The sequence below is a fragment of the Pezoporus occidentalis genome, unplaced genomic scaffold, assembly GCF_034315485.1.
Source record: "Pezoporus occidentalis ecotype Australia unplaced genomic scaffold, CSIRO_AGI_Poc_V1 ctg63, whole genome shotgun sequence".
NCBI classification, from domain to species: Eukaryota; Metazoa; Chordata; class Aves; order Psittaciformes; family Psittacidae; genus Pezoporus; species Pezoporus occidentalis.
The window spans coordinates 5,024,459-5,040,305 of NW_026915977.1; the positions used below are offsets into that span (position 1 = coordinate 5,024,459).

The following is a 15,847-nucleotide window of genomic DNA, read 5'->3' on the forward strand; positions in this document are numbered from 1 at the left end:
AGAAACTTCTGGACCATAGATGACCTCTCACCTTGGCCAGAAAAACTGATCCATCAGGTTTAAAAGACACATTAACAGGCAGTTTCATGTCAACTGTCACAGAAATTTTCAGAATATGACAGAGAAAACGTCCTACCATTCTACCACTGTCCTAAGGACACACGGGTCCTTCAGCTTCCAGGACACGTCCAAATTACACTAGAAAATCATGAAGGCTCCATATACCTTAAGGTGCTGGGTTGTGATGATTTTCATGGAGACAGAGAAAACTATTCCCCCTCAAGAGGACGTGGCATATCTGTTGACTTGAAACTATAGCAAACTTCAGGGGGAAGAATAATTTCTAATAATAAATTTGTCTTCATCAAGTAAGATCCAATGAAGTCAACTTGAAATAAGTTTTGCAAGACCTGAATATTGTGGAGACCCCCAAATGCCTTTTTTTTTGCCTGATCTACCACCCAAGGGATAGCCCTGTGCAATTCTGTTCTGCTTTTACAAGCTGGTGAACCAGCCTATTTCCTCTCACTCACCAAAGAGCAACCATTGTACTGAAGATCTTTGAGAAATCTGCACACTCTGACATAAGGGAGTAGGTTTTGTTTCATGTTTTCCTTATGCTGGGGCATTCATCTTCAAAGTGCCTCCCATACAACCAGGGAGCCTTAGAAGCGTATCAGGGGCAATTCAAAGAGCTTTGCATGGAGCAGGAGGGGGTGTCTGTTCAAAGCTGCAGCCTTGCATCTGCCAGAGAAGAGCAGATTCAAAACCGAAGAGGTCACTTCACCTACCTGTAGTGGGATCTCACATTCAGAAGACTCCAACTAAAAATAAGGGATATTTAGACAGTGTGACAACTGAAACCCTCTAGGCAATGCTCTTTCTCTCTCTCCCTCACACACAGACACATACAGAGCCATGTCTCCTTTAGGGATAAAAACCAAACAAACCAACAAAAAACAAACAAGGAGACATAATAGCCTCCAGAAAACTTACAGATTAGCTCCATTTATAGCATCCTCCTGGTTTAAGCACAAAAGTTTCCAATGAGCTGGAACACCACAGACCTCTGTTCAAACCACCTGAAACAAGGAAACTAGAATAAGCAGTTGCTTAATATATGATAGAGTGGTAAAACCACTGAGTTCTTTTAATTACCTAATCTAATGTCATACGAAGGAAATATTCTGCTTGGGTCAGAAATTACAATTACCTGTTTTGTGGTCGGACCTGGAAGCCCCTGGGTAACATAAGGGCTCTGCCAGGATGGGTGCTGTCTAAACACTGAGTGATACAGAACTGCTTTCCCCAGAATTTATCATTTACATGGGAAATGCAGAAAAGAAGGGAAAAAAAGTGTTATTTTATACATGGAGAAGTGAGACAAGGAGTGATGCAGGTTCACATCAAGCAGATCAACTGATGTTTAACATCACTGATGAGGTTAAGGGAATCCAAAGTGGATTTTTAAGTGAAGCAGAAGAATAAATCTTGCAGATTATCTGTGCAGGATTTGTATCAGGCACCCAGCCTTTTTTTTATTTTTAACAGTTTAGATTAAATCTTGGTAATGCCTGTTTTTTGATAAGATGCAAGCACCTCAGTGTCTGCAAGGAAGTCTCATGTTTGCAACTGAGAAAGGGCAGTTGCATCTATGGGATTTAGTCCCACTGCCCTGAGTTAGCAGGGTCTATTCCCTGCTCCGATTGCCATCACACACCTGAAGCTAACCACCTCCCTCTTCCTTCAAACCTTCAGTGCTGCAGATACAAACCCCATCTCTTTACACAGTTTCTACCATCTACTGTCTTCAAGGACTTGTTTTTTTCTCTTTTAAAATACTAGGTTAGAATGCACAGTGTTCTACACTGCTTCCTCAGACTCCTCTTATTTATATTGTAGCTGTCTTATTAAAAGCTGTAAAACCTTTGGGACAGGCTTTGTCTGAATGGTGCTTCACTTATGCAGCAACATTACTCCTGCATAAACTTCTGTGTTTATTAGAAGTACCTGGTTTTGTTTTTCTTTTAAACTCAGTTTAAACATTGCCTCCATTGCCTCCTGCTTCATTTTGCTGCAGTGGTATTTCAGATTCTGCTTGCTTACTCCAAGTTTTGTTTATAACAGCAGGCCAATATGGATCAAACTTTAGATAGGATTCTGCTTCTTATGTATATGTGGTTTTTCAAATCTTCCTCCTTAGCAAATGTATTATTAAAGAACCTGATCAAATATACTGTGATGTGGGAGATAATTACAAAATTTAATTGAGTTGTAAAATTATGCATGTACTACATGTACTCACACATAGCATCATTTGCTACGAGGTGTCTCTCAGGAAGAGCTAACCATTCTGAGAGCCTTTCATAATGTAAAGCAGCAAGAACACACACTATGCTATACAACCTGTTTTCAGCCTGTATTTGCAAGGTGCTTTCTTTTTCCCATGTTTTATTCTCACTTTCATTGCTCTTGCAGTGACCTCACCTGGAGCAACGACGCTGCAAGCCCTCCACAGGTCTTCACAGAAAGAGCAATTGGTGCATACCCTATATGTTTCCTAGTTGTAAAACAGCACAAATGAAGAGACTCATACTATTTTTCTTCCTGCTGTGTCCAATCGAGCCAGAAAGTATCCCTTACTCAGAAAGAACCTGCAAATTACCTCAGCGTGCCTGACCCACCACCAGTAACACAGCATTAGGGCTATTTTTCCCCACTCACTCACATTGTCAGTGCAGGGCTGGCTCTTCTCCTGCTGAGCTGCTCAAGCAGTCTGTGATGCTGCCTGTCTCCACAATGCCTGGTTTGAAAGAAAAATCCTGAATGTGAGTGAAATACAAACCTTTGCCACCAAAATATGTTAATTATTTTTGAAGAACTTCACATCGATTTACATATTGCAGGGGTAATCCCAGATACCTGGGAACTCCAAAACTGAAATAGATTTAGCACAGCTAAGTGATAAACATGGGAAAGCAGTTTGGATCAAGCCAAGTATGAAGTAAGGCAGTCTGTTTTCTTCAAAGGAAGCTAAAGCTACCTTTCATTACATTCAAATACATCAATTATAGAGAGCTTTAATGGAAAAGAATTAAAAAGTGCAAAGGTAAAACAAACAGCATTACGGCAATGTCCAGTAGGATAAAACAAATTCCTTACATGCTAGGTACAATTACAGAGTTACTAAAAAAAGGAAGAAAGGAATGGAAGCAGGAAATTCATGTACCTTGACCAAACTCACTGTGACAATGATGTAAACCCAGGACACCACAGCACATACCTTTTGGATATTAGCCCCTGTGTCCCCAAACTCATTGCCAGACCTCAGATCTGAACTCTCTATTTCTGTATTTCCTGTTTATTTCTAGCCTGAAAATTACATTATTTCATAAATGCAGACTTTTATATAACGTTGTATCTTTTTAAGTGTCTTCAAAGTATGTCTGCACCATCCCAGACCATTGCAAGCTATTCATTTCACTCTACTTCTATTCACATTTTCACTTGCAGGATGCGCCATTCATCTCTATATTCTTTGAAAGTTTGATATCAAGTTTTTCATATGCCTAATTTGGGCTCTATTTGAGGCTGGAGTAAATTGTTACAACTTAGATGAAGTCAATAGGAGCCCAGCGACTTACATCAGCTTTGTGTCAGTAAATGCTGACAAGATTGATCTCAAACTTTTGCAGAACAAGAGATTTTTGCAAATGGATTAAACAACATAAATGCTGAGCTGTTTTGCTAGACTGCAAATGGCATAACACATGCTTTGTGTGACATCTCTGAATTATCCCTTCGTGGTAATGTTGACATTACATTGCACTGACTCATGGAAGAAGCTTAAATACCCTTTTAAGTTTTCAAGACTCTTTGACAAAGCACTATTTCATTAACAAAATGTTAATGGAATCTAGGAAGCTTGAACATACAGTATAGCCTGCTGGTTTCAAGAAGCTCTGTTCACTGACCAAGAGATGTGACTGCAATACAGCAATGTAACTCTCATTTTTAGTCCAACAGAAAAAAGACAATACCAAGTGGGGCACTTGTCAGCTCAGAAAGGAAGACCCAAGGCTACTTCTGCAGCACTCCACAAAAGGGCTACCACACCTTCTGCTGGAGAAGATCAAAATAGCACAAATGAGAACACATATCGCAAAAGGTAAACTAGGAGAGACAGCAGAGTTGCATTGACTTGGAGCTAAGGCTTCTTGCACGTGAAAAGGAGGAAGACCTAGAGAGCAGAATCACACTGCAGAATCCATGCTCTGGGGACATGCTTGGGAAAAGGGTAGTTATGTGCCTACAACTAAACTCCTTGGCTCTAAGTATCCTGCTAATGACACAAAGGGCTCTCAGGTAAGTACAGGGTTTTATATTTGATGGGTTTACAGCTACAAACAGATCTGAGTTTTCAGGTTCTTGGTTCAACCCAGGACAGAGACTTGATGATGAGACAGGGGCAGCACAAGCAGAGGAGATGGCCTCATCAGATGTCCCATGTCACTTGCTGAGATGGCAGTGGGGGAAATGCCACAGTGGTGAGACAGTGACACATGAGGGATTAGTCTTCACCACAGACAGAACGTTTCACCTGTGAATAGCAGAGGGCAGGTTTCCCTTTTCACCACAACACGAATCCCACAGCTGAGCTGGGAAGACCTGGTCACTGCTGAGCAACGTCCTGCACCAGAGCAAAGATAGTGCTGACACTAGAAGAACAGATGCCTTTTTTTCTAATTGTCTTTTCTGAGGTCCAATAGAGCAATAGGCTGTTTATGAACAACCACCCGCACATCTTACCTATAACTATTTATAATGCACACTGCAAGCGACTCTGACATGCTCCCAACACCTTTTCAACATTGAACTCCAAATACATATAATTTGTGAGTTGAATCTTTCCATGAAAGGTGACAGACCTTTTTTTACTCACACACTGAATAATCACATTTCTAAAGTTACATTTTTCTGCTGTTGAGTACATCTGCAATTGCTTTTATAATAAGGAAAGTCATTATTAGCAAAAGAGATTGAAAGGGTTGAGCAGGGAAATACTAAACCTCTGTCCATTTGCTTGCTTTCTGCATTTGACAGCATTTTGTGTACCATCAGCTTTCACATTTCCTCCTCAACAGTCCATTTCATCTTTTAGGTGGACTTGAAAAAAGTGTCAAGCAGAAGAAAATAATGTAAAAAGTAAAGGAAAAATTCACTGCACAAACTCAAAACTTGACTGAGGCGTTCGAGGGCCACCTTGCAGCCTGAGAACACTTCTTTTGTTTTTTTTTAATTATTTAGATTTCAAGGCGATAAAATCCACAGCATTAAAGATAACTTTGCCCAGCTTTCCAGTGGAAGGAATGGTGAGAAGTTGTCTGGGAAGAGGGGAAAGCTCTGTGAGATACATGTGCCTTCATCTGTGCAATATATTAAAAAACAAAATAAAATGAAAAAGAGAGATGCATATATAAATAACAGAGTCAACCAACAATGGCAAAGCTGTGAAACATCCATGCTCGGGTACAGATGACTGGATTAAAGGGTGAAATAATCCAGGTGTTAATGAGTCAGGATTCAAAGAGCCTCATGAGACTGCTCTGTACACCTGACATCACCTACACCATTAACAGTTTTGCCTCCAGAATTGATGGGATTGGGACTCAGGGTTATAAAGGAAGGAGATCCTCAGCTGACATGTCTGACTGATGATAAAGGGCTTATTCACTGGCTGAAAACAGACATTTTGGTGCAGTAGTAAAGCTTCATATACATTACCCAATTTCTGTGTAGCCAAGTGGAAAGCGATGCTGATGGTCACTACTGTTGCCAGGTTAATGCTCTCTTTAACAGCATCTTATGTTCTGTTTTCTTTTTTGTTGGGTTGTTTTTTTTTGTTGTGTTTTTTAAACTCAAGTAAATTACCTTTGCCTCCTGAGGTGTACAACAACTACAGTATTAATTGCAGCCTGATGTCCCCAAAGAGAAGACAAATATTCTTGTAGAAACAAAAAATTTTGTGGCAGGCTGAACACAAAGTGCAGATAATTTATCTTTCCCAATACCTTGCTTGTTTTCAAAAGGAGCAGAGGAAAGCTGCACCACATGAAGAGTGTTTAGCTGCATTGCAGCAATGCAAAAGAGCCCTGTAAATCTGCTGCTTAGAGGACTCATTCCAGCACAAGGAGATTCCACCTTTCAATTCCTCACCAAAAAGCAAGAGGAAAGTGCCCAAAGCACATCCTTCACAGGCGAATCATCCCCCCTAGACTGTTCTCCAGACACGGCTGTTGGAGTGCACTCCTTCAGCTAAGACAGTTTCCTCAAAATCTTGATGTAACTAAATAAAAAAATAAAAGACCAAGGATCTTCTAGAATAAACAAATAAAATAAGCAAATAGCAAACAAAGTGGCTATGGCAATGGCCATACCAGCATCAGTGGAGTTTAACCTCTGCACACAAGAAACACAGCCTATGAGCACAGGATCCAAGTGAGCTTTCAGGGCTCAATATTCCTACTCATATGAAAATGCTATAACCTAGTAAAAGAGAAAGGAAGAACACACGCAACGTTCCTCAAAGGTTCCTTGGAGAATACCGCCATTTTTAGCACAAAACAATATAAAAGGACTTACAGAAAAGTCAAAATTCAGGGGTATTGTAGGAAGAAAGACTTTTTAATCTTGACTCCAAAGTATTGCACTCAGTCAAGGACACTGAACTTCGTGATCTCACCAGGGTCGTGAATTTTCCAGATGAATTAACAGACATCCATTGAGTTGCAGTGACCAAGCATGATTTTTATCCTGGCTGAGGAGCTGCCTCACAGTGTTCGCATCCCACTGCCAGGAAAGCATCTCCCACCCTCCAGATAGCATTGGTCAAAGCCCTCTGTGAATAACCACTTTATAATGTGAGATACTTACTATGCAGTGGGTCAGTGGTAGCAGGGTTGAAAAAGGGACATTCAGATCTAAAATCAGAAGCCTCTGTAGTCAACACTGGAAAAATTAACTGTCTCAAAGGCTCTTATAGGCCTAAGAGGGTCAACACGTTCAAAGAACAGACTGCTGCAGTGTGTTAGCAAAGGTTAGGCAAAGCTGAAAACCTTAAGGTCTTGCAAGTCAATCTGTGCATTGCACAAAAGTTTCTCCTCTTCCAAACCTGAGACAAAAGCAGGTCGTATTTGTCATACTTTTAGAGAAACTAACCAAACTCTCGCTCTCTTTTGAGCAAGACTACAACACTCCAGAGACACAAAGACAACTGGAAGGCAAAAGTTCTACAGGAGAGGCATTTTACTTCTGAAATGCACTTCCTCCCCCCTTGTGATTACACAGATTTTTCATACCCTGTCAACTCAGTATACTTACATCCACATTTTTCTTCAGCTGCCACATTTACCCACAAGTTCTGTGAGCATAAATTAAAGAAAAACAGCAAAAGCTTAAAAAAAAACCAAAACCCTCCATTAACCTGCAATTGTGCAATTGTACTAACATAAAACTAACTAGACACAACTGGCACTACACAATAGGATTTCTCCTTCCCATTTATAGGAAGGAGCTGAGCTATAGCCCACCCTCTTGCCTGCCACTCAGCACCAGCTGCTCCTCAAGGAGGATGCTCATTAGTCTAGAACAAAAACACCTGTGTAGTACCAGGCACTGTTGATTTTCTTGAGGCAAGAGGGTATTTAGTATCTCTAGTACAATTACAGGAATTAGGCTTTTGGGTTTTTTTTCATCTCTGAATGGGTCTTTAAGTCAAAAGATAAAAGAACAGGGAAAAAGTATACAAAAAATGACGGTCCCAACACAGAAACTTTCCAATCATAAATACTTGTCATTCTTAGCATAATATGCAACCTGCAATATACTGTTGTGTTTCAGGCACATTTATGTACCCTATAGAATTTACTTTATGCTGCTATTATCCCTAAAGAACTTCAGATGAGTTTGGATCCATCATCATTCATCATGTCAGCCACTGTACAGATAGATACACACACTTTGTTGCTCAGTTTTATCCAATTACTAAACCCCCAGGTTTTAGTAATTTTCACTGGTTTGAAGAAATTACAGAGCTCTTATTGCATATTTATAAATTATATCCTAACTTATATCCATTTTCTGTGAAAACCGACCAGTGCTTTAGAGATATATTAGGTCTTCTGATGCTGGTACTACTATAAGAAGGGCATCCCAAATCTTGTCTTGTTCTTTGTAGCTTAGATTTCTCTGTTCTTTCTGTTTACTGGGATTTAAACTTAAGGAGAAGTATTTTTGTTGCTGTTGCTGATAACTGCATTCCAAAGGGCTAACAATCGATTTGTATGGTGGGCCTTCCTCTTTTTGGATGTTCAGCAGCCTGATTTGACTTCAAACCTTTATCCTCTTCAAATAACTTTACATCTATGGGATTAGTTAGCATCCCTACATAATCAAAGGTACAGAAAATCTGAACTTAGCTTGTCACAATAAAGAAGGAGAGAAAACCAGTGGGCAGTTTATTGCTGTCACCACCCAGTGAATTTCACTCCAAAACTTTTCCTGAGGTGAGGTAGAGAAAATCACCGTGTTTTAATAGTGTAATGTGGCAGCTCAGCAAAGCTTTAACTGTCACCATGGACTGGACAGCTTTGTGCAGACAAACTGGTATTTGGTGGGAAGAGCAGCAAAGGTCTCAGCACACACATTAGAACTCACATACATGAGATTACTGAGAGGAACAGGCTAAAATTTTACAGGGATGCTGGAGCCATGGGACTTCCAATGCCAGCAAGACTTCCCCACGGCAGCCAGCAAGCACATCCCGGCATGCGTGAGTGCACATGGTGTAGCTACAAAAGTGAGCAAGAATCCCCAGAATGGCTGCAGCAGTATTTCTCTTCTCAAACAGGGAGAAGTGTCTTTATCGCGGATGTAATGGGGCTCTCCTGAGAGTACGTAACAGGCTCCTAGCATCATCAAGACAATAGGCAGCATGAATTAACTGCAAACCACAACAGTTTTCCAAAATGCTCTCCCCTCCCATCAATTCTGTTGTGTACTATTTGTATACTTGTATATGAAAGTATACAAAATACCCATTTATCTAGCATGCATAAATGGCATTTTAAATATACATGTGTAAAGCACATGTACATGTTAAATCAACATGGGTTTAGTTTATGTGCTTTCAGTGGAAATCCCCCTACATTATTGTTAACAATTGAACAGGTTTACTGCAAAGAAAAGGAAAAGCAGGACAAATATTTAGCATGTATATATTCAAATATTGTATGTTTCCTCTAGAATGTTACTATATTAGATTTTATATAGCACTTCTCAATGACATTCTGCTCTGTAAAAGCTGTGTAAGAGTCACAGTGTAAATCAGAGCAAGCCCTGGTGCAGGAAAGAAAGGCTCCCATCATGTCCAGAGCTCTACCCATGCAGCACAGCCACCCGAAGCCACACGAGCCTCATGTGGCATCCACAACATCAATCCTGTGAGCCCACACCACAGAGAAACAGCAAAATGGGGAAGCACCTGTGCAGGATGTGGGCCCCACTGAGGTGGTTTGGGGTTTGCAGCTCCTGCAAGCCTCCCTGCCACATGGCCACCTTTTGGCCCACCTTGAGTGTCCCTGGAGCTGGAGCTCCTCTCTGCCCTGGCTGCTTCATGGGTACAGAGAGCCATGGAGGTGGTTCCCTTCTTCAAACGCTTCCCTTTGGAGCATTTCAGCCACCTGTTCAGTGATGTGAAATATCTGATCCATTTAATGAGGCTTCCGCTAAAACAATCCCTTTGAAGTCCCTCAGACCATGACAGCAATTAACTCAAGACCCATCTTCACTGTTGTTGTTTTACCTACTCTTATTCAAGATCAACAACACCACTGATGGTGCGAATTATTTCCCTGTGTAAGTAAGGGAATGTGTCTCACAGCCAGCGGTTACAGTCAGCTGGCAAAGCGACCTGATTGCGATTCAGGCCACAATGTGTGGTTTCTTCAGTGTCCCTGGGCTCATCTGGGTATTTGTAATAACCTTCATTTTGTAAACATAAGACTGTAAGACAATTCATTGTGTTTACTACCAGCAGCATTTCGGTATGTAGCATACTGTATGTAGAGGTGAGGCAGCACAAATGGGATCATTAACTGTAGCTCCTGTTACTAACACTGTTCCCAAGCACATCCTGCGTCAGTATTACATACACATGCATATATTCAAAAACTTTTACCCAAATCTATGAAGTATCATTTGCATTGCAAACTGTTTATAACAATTACATTAAAAAGCAAACATGATACCATATGGAGTATAAATAAATGTAATTTTTAAAAGGCAAAAAAATCTATGAGTTTCTCCACATCAGAAAATGAGAGAAATAAGAAACGAGGAAGATAGCAACCAATAGATACCCAGAAGTTGTTAGTCTAAAAATGCCCTTGGAAGAAACTTTTTCGAGGTTTTCTGTTTGTTTTATTTCTGTTTCTAGATTTTTATTTGCTTTGGGGTTTGTTTTTAAAGTGACCAAGAATAAGGATAAAAGGAAACTAATTCCCCACTAAAGGGCCTCCTGCAGACGAAGTGGGTTGGCCTGATGACTCCAGTAATGCCGCTGTAACCTCTGCGAGGGGGAAGGCATGTGAGCACACATGGTCCCTCAAACGAGGCTCAAGACAATTCTCACTGATGGCAATACAGATGTCACAGAGGGGAAAAAACAGAGGATCCAAATCCTTCTCCTTGTGTACATCTGATGATGCCACCTGCATCCTATACATTAATCTGCTGGCTGAGATTGTACCTCCAGGCCCCTGAGGGTAGAACAATACACCACTCCAAAGGAAAAAAGACAGGAGAAATAGCTGCAACCTGGATTTTCTATTCTGTGTGAAATTCCAATATTTTAATGAGTGCAGAAGTGAAGTGAAATCTTAACAGATTTCTGCAAAACTGACGTTATGAAAACATTTTCTGGGAATGTTACATTTTAAGATTATGCAGTGGTAGTCTGAAAATGTTAAAATTCCCCAAATGTAATAAAATAGAAGTCAAATCATACAATAAACATGAAAACTACACTAAAAAAATAAAAAATAAAATTAAAAAAAAACCATCCACCAACCAGAAACGTGAATAAATCCACACATTTCAACGTCATCAAAATGGAAGACTTCGACATTATACCGGTAAAGAAACCCAAATAATGCATTCTCTAATAAATTATTACAACCAACAAAATTCCTACAGAAAATTTAGTTTTTACTCAAACTGGATTTTGGATTCAGAGCTGTTTGAACATGCTTTGACCACCTATACCCAAGAAAATTGCTGCCATCCTGAGCTCTTCTGCAAGGCGGTGCAGGCAAATAGAAGAGTGTTGCTCATTGTTACCAAAGAAAAGCCTAAGACCTATGTGTTCCATAAAATTGGTGGTCTTGGCTTTTTTCACAGAAAAAAATGCTTTAAGGAGAGGTAAAGCAAAGCTATTGTTACTGAGACTTTCTTACTGTAAAAGCCCATACTACAGTGCATTTACTGGTATGCTATGAAATACCATAAATCATTCTGACAACATGATACTTGTCAAAATAAAGGCATAAAATACATCTTGGAGTAAAATACCCTCAATCTTATTTATTTGTTTGCTCACTCGTGCCATTTGGCTTTTCTCAGTGGGTTTCCCAATCATTAGGGTGAATTAGTGAGATTCCGCTGTAAAAACATAACCATGTGCATATTCACAGGCTTATAGACACAGAATATCTGCATATAGCACTGTACAAGGGAACTGAAAATAAAGCTTTCAAAGGATACTTCAGTTTTCCAGCAATATTTTTTTCCCTTTTCCATCATTTTTCCCCCTCCCCCCTACCAAATATTTCACTAATAATGCTCAACGGTGGCATGGTTTAAGGGAGTCCTGCATGGAAAGCTCCTTCAGCTGCTTAGCCCAACAGCATAAATTTGATCTCGTAATTAGTATTCAGCTCAGCATCTTGGATAGAAACCAATGTTACAGCCAAGAGGTGGTTTAAATCACATAAATCATAGATCAATGACAGAACTCTAAGCACTGGATAGATTACAAAAGTAAGCTTTAGTTAAAAATAGATTAACCATTTCCCTGCAGGAATTCCTTCAAAAAAGCCCTGAATATAAAACAAATAAAATTAAATCTGATAATTTTTTTTCTAATGCATGCATATACTAGATGAATTGTTCTTTCCCTTGACAGTTACACACTGATTAAAGAAATGTGTTAACATGATATTTCAATGGAAAATATTGTAAATTGTGGAGACTTTAATTTCTTTAATGAGCCTTTAATAGCCAGAAAGAACGTACCAGCAACACTGTGTACAGCAAGGTTTATAGCAATGTCACAGCAACTAACAGAAACTGCTTTTGTTGCTGTTTTTATAAAAAGGGTGAAAATCCTTCCCAAGCCAAGAAAAATGTTTTTGAGAAGTGTTTTTAAAGTATTCTATGCTTTAAATTTTAGCTAATGAAGCACCCAGCCCTAAGGAGTATCACAAGCCACAAGCTATCCTGTTTTAAGCACCCATGGGGGTACTCAGCATCTTGAAGGATTGTGTCCAAAACCACCAAATTGTTAAAAGTTCGGTGGAAGAGGAAATAAGGGGCTGAATCTCTTCTCTTTGACTAAGGAAGGAAGGAGGATTTGGCTCCTGCAAGGAGGATTTGGCTCCTTCAATCACATTCTCCACTGGTGTAAAACAGCATTACACCAAATGGAAGTGTACCAATGAATGCAGATCGTGTCAACAAGGAATCCACCCTGCAAACTGAGAACTGCAGAAAGCAAATTAAAAGTAGGTGCTCACGCACATGTATTTTACTGTGTTTTCCTCCCATGAGGTCAGAGGTTCAAAAGAGGAAAGAAACCCCTAACAACCCAAAACCAAAGCACAAATCTTTTTAGTATGTGAAGAAAAATGTGTACATCTATTTTCTTAGTTGTAGAACTGAAAGTGAGAAATGCCTTAGCCTCATCTCAGCCATTCCTCAGGCCAGAGGGCTGCACAGTTCCAAGCAATTGCAGCTGGAATAATGCACTCAAATTCCTCCCATTGACTGGCCGGAGCACAGAAGGAAGAGAGCCTTTTAAACACACACAGTCCAAGGCAGTTCAAGCAACACCAGACAGATGAAAAGCCTCCTGAGCATCAGGCACCCAGTCCTGCCACTTTGTGTGCACTTTTAGACTCTTTAAATGCAGCTTGAAATTAGTTAGTAAACAATCAAACAAACAGAGAGAAACCCAAAATCTCATATCCCTGGGCTAACAATTTTTGATCAAATGGAGAACTGAAAACACAGGAATTCATCCCAATAAGAAGTTGTGCAGGTCTTGAACTGGTTAATAAGTGTTACAGCCATGATATAGTGAAACCAAACTTCCTGAATAACAATGCCTGGCTGTATATTTAACTTTCTACAGGTCACAAAAATGTGAAAAATATTTCTTGTTGCCATATCTAGAATTTTAAAAATAAAGAACACCACTTCTATAGGCATTCACATTTGTTTTCAAATACTCTGGCTCTGAAAAAAAGAACATTTTTAAAGTTAGTTCTTCATGGAAATTACTACTTTTGATTTCCAAGGACTTATTTCACCTTAAGAAGAAATAAAAAAGCAAGCTGCTCAGTGGCTATTTGAGGAACAACATTCAGATTTCAAAACTGGCATCCTGTGTGATAGAAGACTGCAATATATGCAATCAAGAGATAGATTCAAACAATAATAACTAGCACAGGCTCCAGGGCATAGCAGAATATGTCATTTACTTCAGACCCGATCCTTTAAACATCAGTCCTACCAGTAGTTCAGTGGAAAATAGATGGGACTGCTCATGTAAGTACAGACTACTCATATGAGGAAGTTTTCAAAGGCTCTACATTTTCTAAGGTGCTGAAAAATGCATATCAAGTTTAGTAAAACAAAAAAAGACGAAGAAAAAAGCCTGAATAAAGAATCTCTTGTAACAAGCCAAATTGTCAGAGAGATGTCAGGGTTAATTTTTAAAGGCACGTTTCCCTCCAGCAACAATTCTCTTTAATTATTTCAATGTGAAACACATTATCAGACATGTTCATTCCCTGTTCTCGGCTGACACAAGATAGGTACAAGATGTTAAATCTCTGATGCTCCCACACGTGGGTGCTGGGTACCCTGGTCCTTGCTGTCTCCGGTGTGAATAGAGGGTAGGCAGCACCTGCTGCACCCACAGCCCCCAGCTCCTTGTACCAACCTTTGGGGACACCACATCATAGTTGTTACACCAAAATGGGAGAGGCTATGATGGGGGAAAAGCTTCAGGATATCAGAGTATGGCCCTTGACATGTAAGCAGGCACCAAGCGCAGCACGGAGCCTGCAGTCACACTGGTTTAAGGGTTATCAGGTAACTATAACACAAGTGACAGCCTTCCAGCATATTTGCATGGGAATTTCTTCAGATACTTCTGGGTTTTTTTCACACTGAGGTTTAACAGTCACGTGGAATAGATAGCACAAATCAGGCAAAGTCCAGTGAGAAAGCTACTGGTACACAGCAGCGCACCGAGCTGCTGCAGGGCATGTGGGATATTTCTACAGGAGCTTATGAAAAACACTTTATGCTCCTCTCGGGTAGTAAGAAACACTGCTAAGAGACCCAAAATAAAACAGCACCTTAAAAATGCAAGTTACAGGGGTTTCAAATTCAGATATGTAGAAGAAAACTCGATCTATGAGTCGGTTCAGTGTTGCACAGCAGCATGTTTGATCAAGTATTTCAGATGGTGAAGGTGGGTTTTCTAATGTCTAACTTCATAACTTGAGAGACATGTATTTTTACAAGTTCTTAAATATGCCAGAAGTCACATTCAGCCCTGATTTTGGTGCAAGGAAAGCCTAATCTTTTCTCAAGAAGGAAGGCTGGAAGGGAAGAGGCTTTAGACCAACTCCACCAGATCGGCTGTAATCTAATGGTCTTTTTTATACTACCTACAGTAAAACTCAGTATATAGCTAGTCGTAAGATTAAAAGCTTTTCAAGTTGCTATCTTGGGAAATTTCTTTCAAGGAAATTACTACAAAGCCTTGTTTTAGTGTGTTCCCCTACTGTGCATCCTACTGTGTTTTTTTAATAAGGAAAGCTATCCATCCATAGAGGTGTATCCTGTTCTCCATGCTTGAGTGTCTAACAGCAGGCACATACAGTAGAAACTCTGATGTTTTGCCTCTTTAATTTTCACTCCATAATGTTGGTGCCTGGTTTTCCTGACTGCACCTTCAGAGTAGTTTAATTATGGGCGTGCAGAGAATTTTGAGAGGGGATTTTCAGCAACAAAATTCAGATGTTAAGAACAAGCTTAATACATAAAGATGCTCAGAATTTTTTACCATAAAATAAAATCCTGCTATGCAGCTAGCGCAGGATGGAAAGTGTGATAAAATTAACATGAGAAAAAAATACAAATGCTTCATGACTAAACCAGAAAAGTATATACGGATGCTTCATTTAGTCTTCAAAAGATGCTTCATGCAGATATATCAATGCTTCTTTTTAGTCTTTAAAAAGACAACCGTATGCTAAATATGAAAGAATGGCAGATACATCACCATGCTTTCAAGCAAATAGGACATAGTCATAGGTTTCTACACTCAAACTCCCAACCAAATGAAAATAAGTCATGACACCGAATTTATTAGCCCAAGGATTTTAACACTGATTTTGATGAAGTTTTTTAAATCAAGTCAAGCAGCTCCCTGACAAAAGGTTACCACACCACTCAAATATCAGACTTGAAACGTGGGGTTTTTTATAATAACAGG

The 15,847-nt window shown here is 39.8% G+C and overlaps 1 long non-coding RNA gene across 4 annotated transcripts in view; it reads right to left on the minus strand.

The window, feature by feature from the left end:
• LOC134174885 (uncharacterized) overlaps window positions 1–15,847 on the minus strand; it is an 80,191-nt gene that overhangs the window by 27,294 nt on the left and 37,050 nt on the right. For 3 of the 4 annotated variants that reach the window (XR_009968825.1, XR_009968822.1, XR_009968824.1), the window contains 2 exons: window positions 2,729–2,803; window positions 997–1,082 (listed from right to left, as the gene is read on the minus strand). This is a non-coding gene — a long non-coding RNA (uncharacterized LOC134174885). Of the gene's footprint in view, window positions 1–996; window positions 1,083–2,665; window positions 2,804–15,847 lie in introns of all 4 variants that reach the window. The other variant, XR_009968823.1, reaches the window with a different exon arrangement.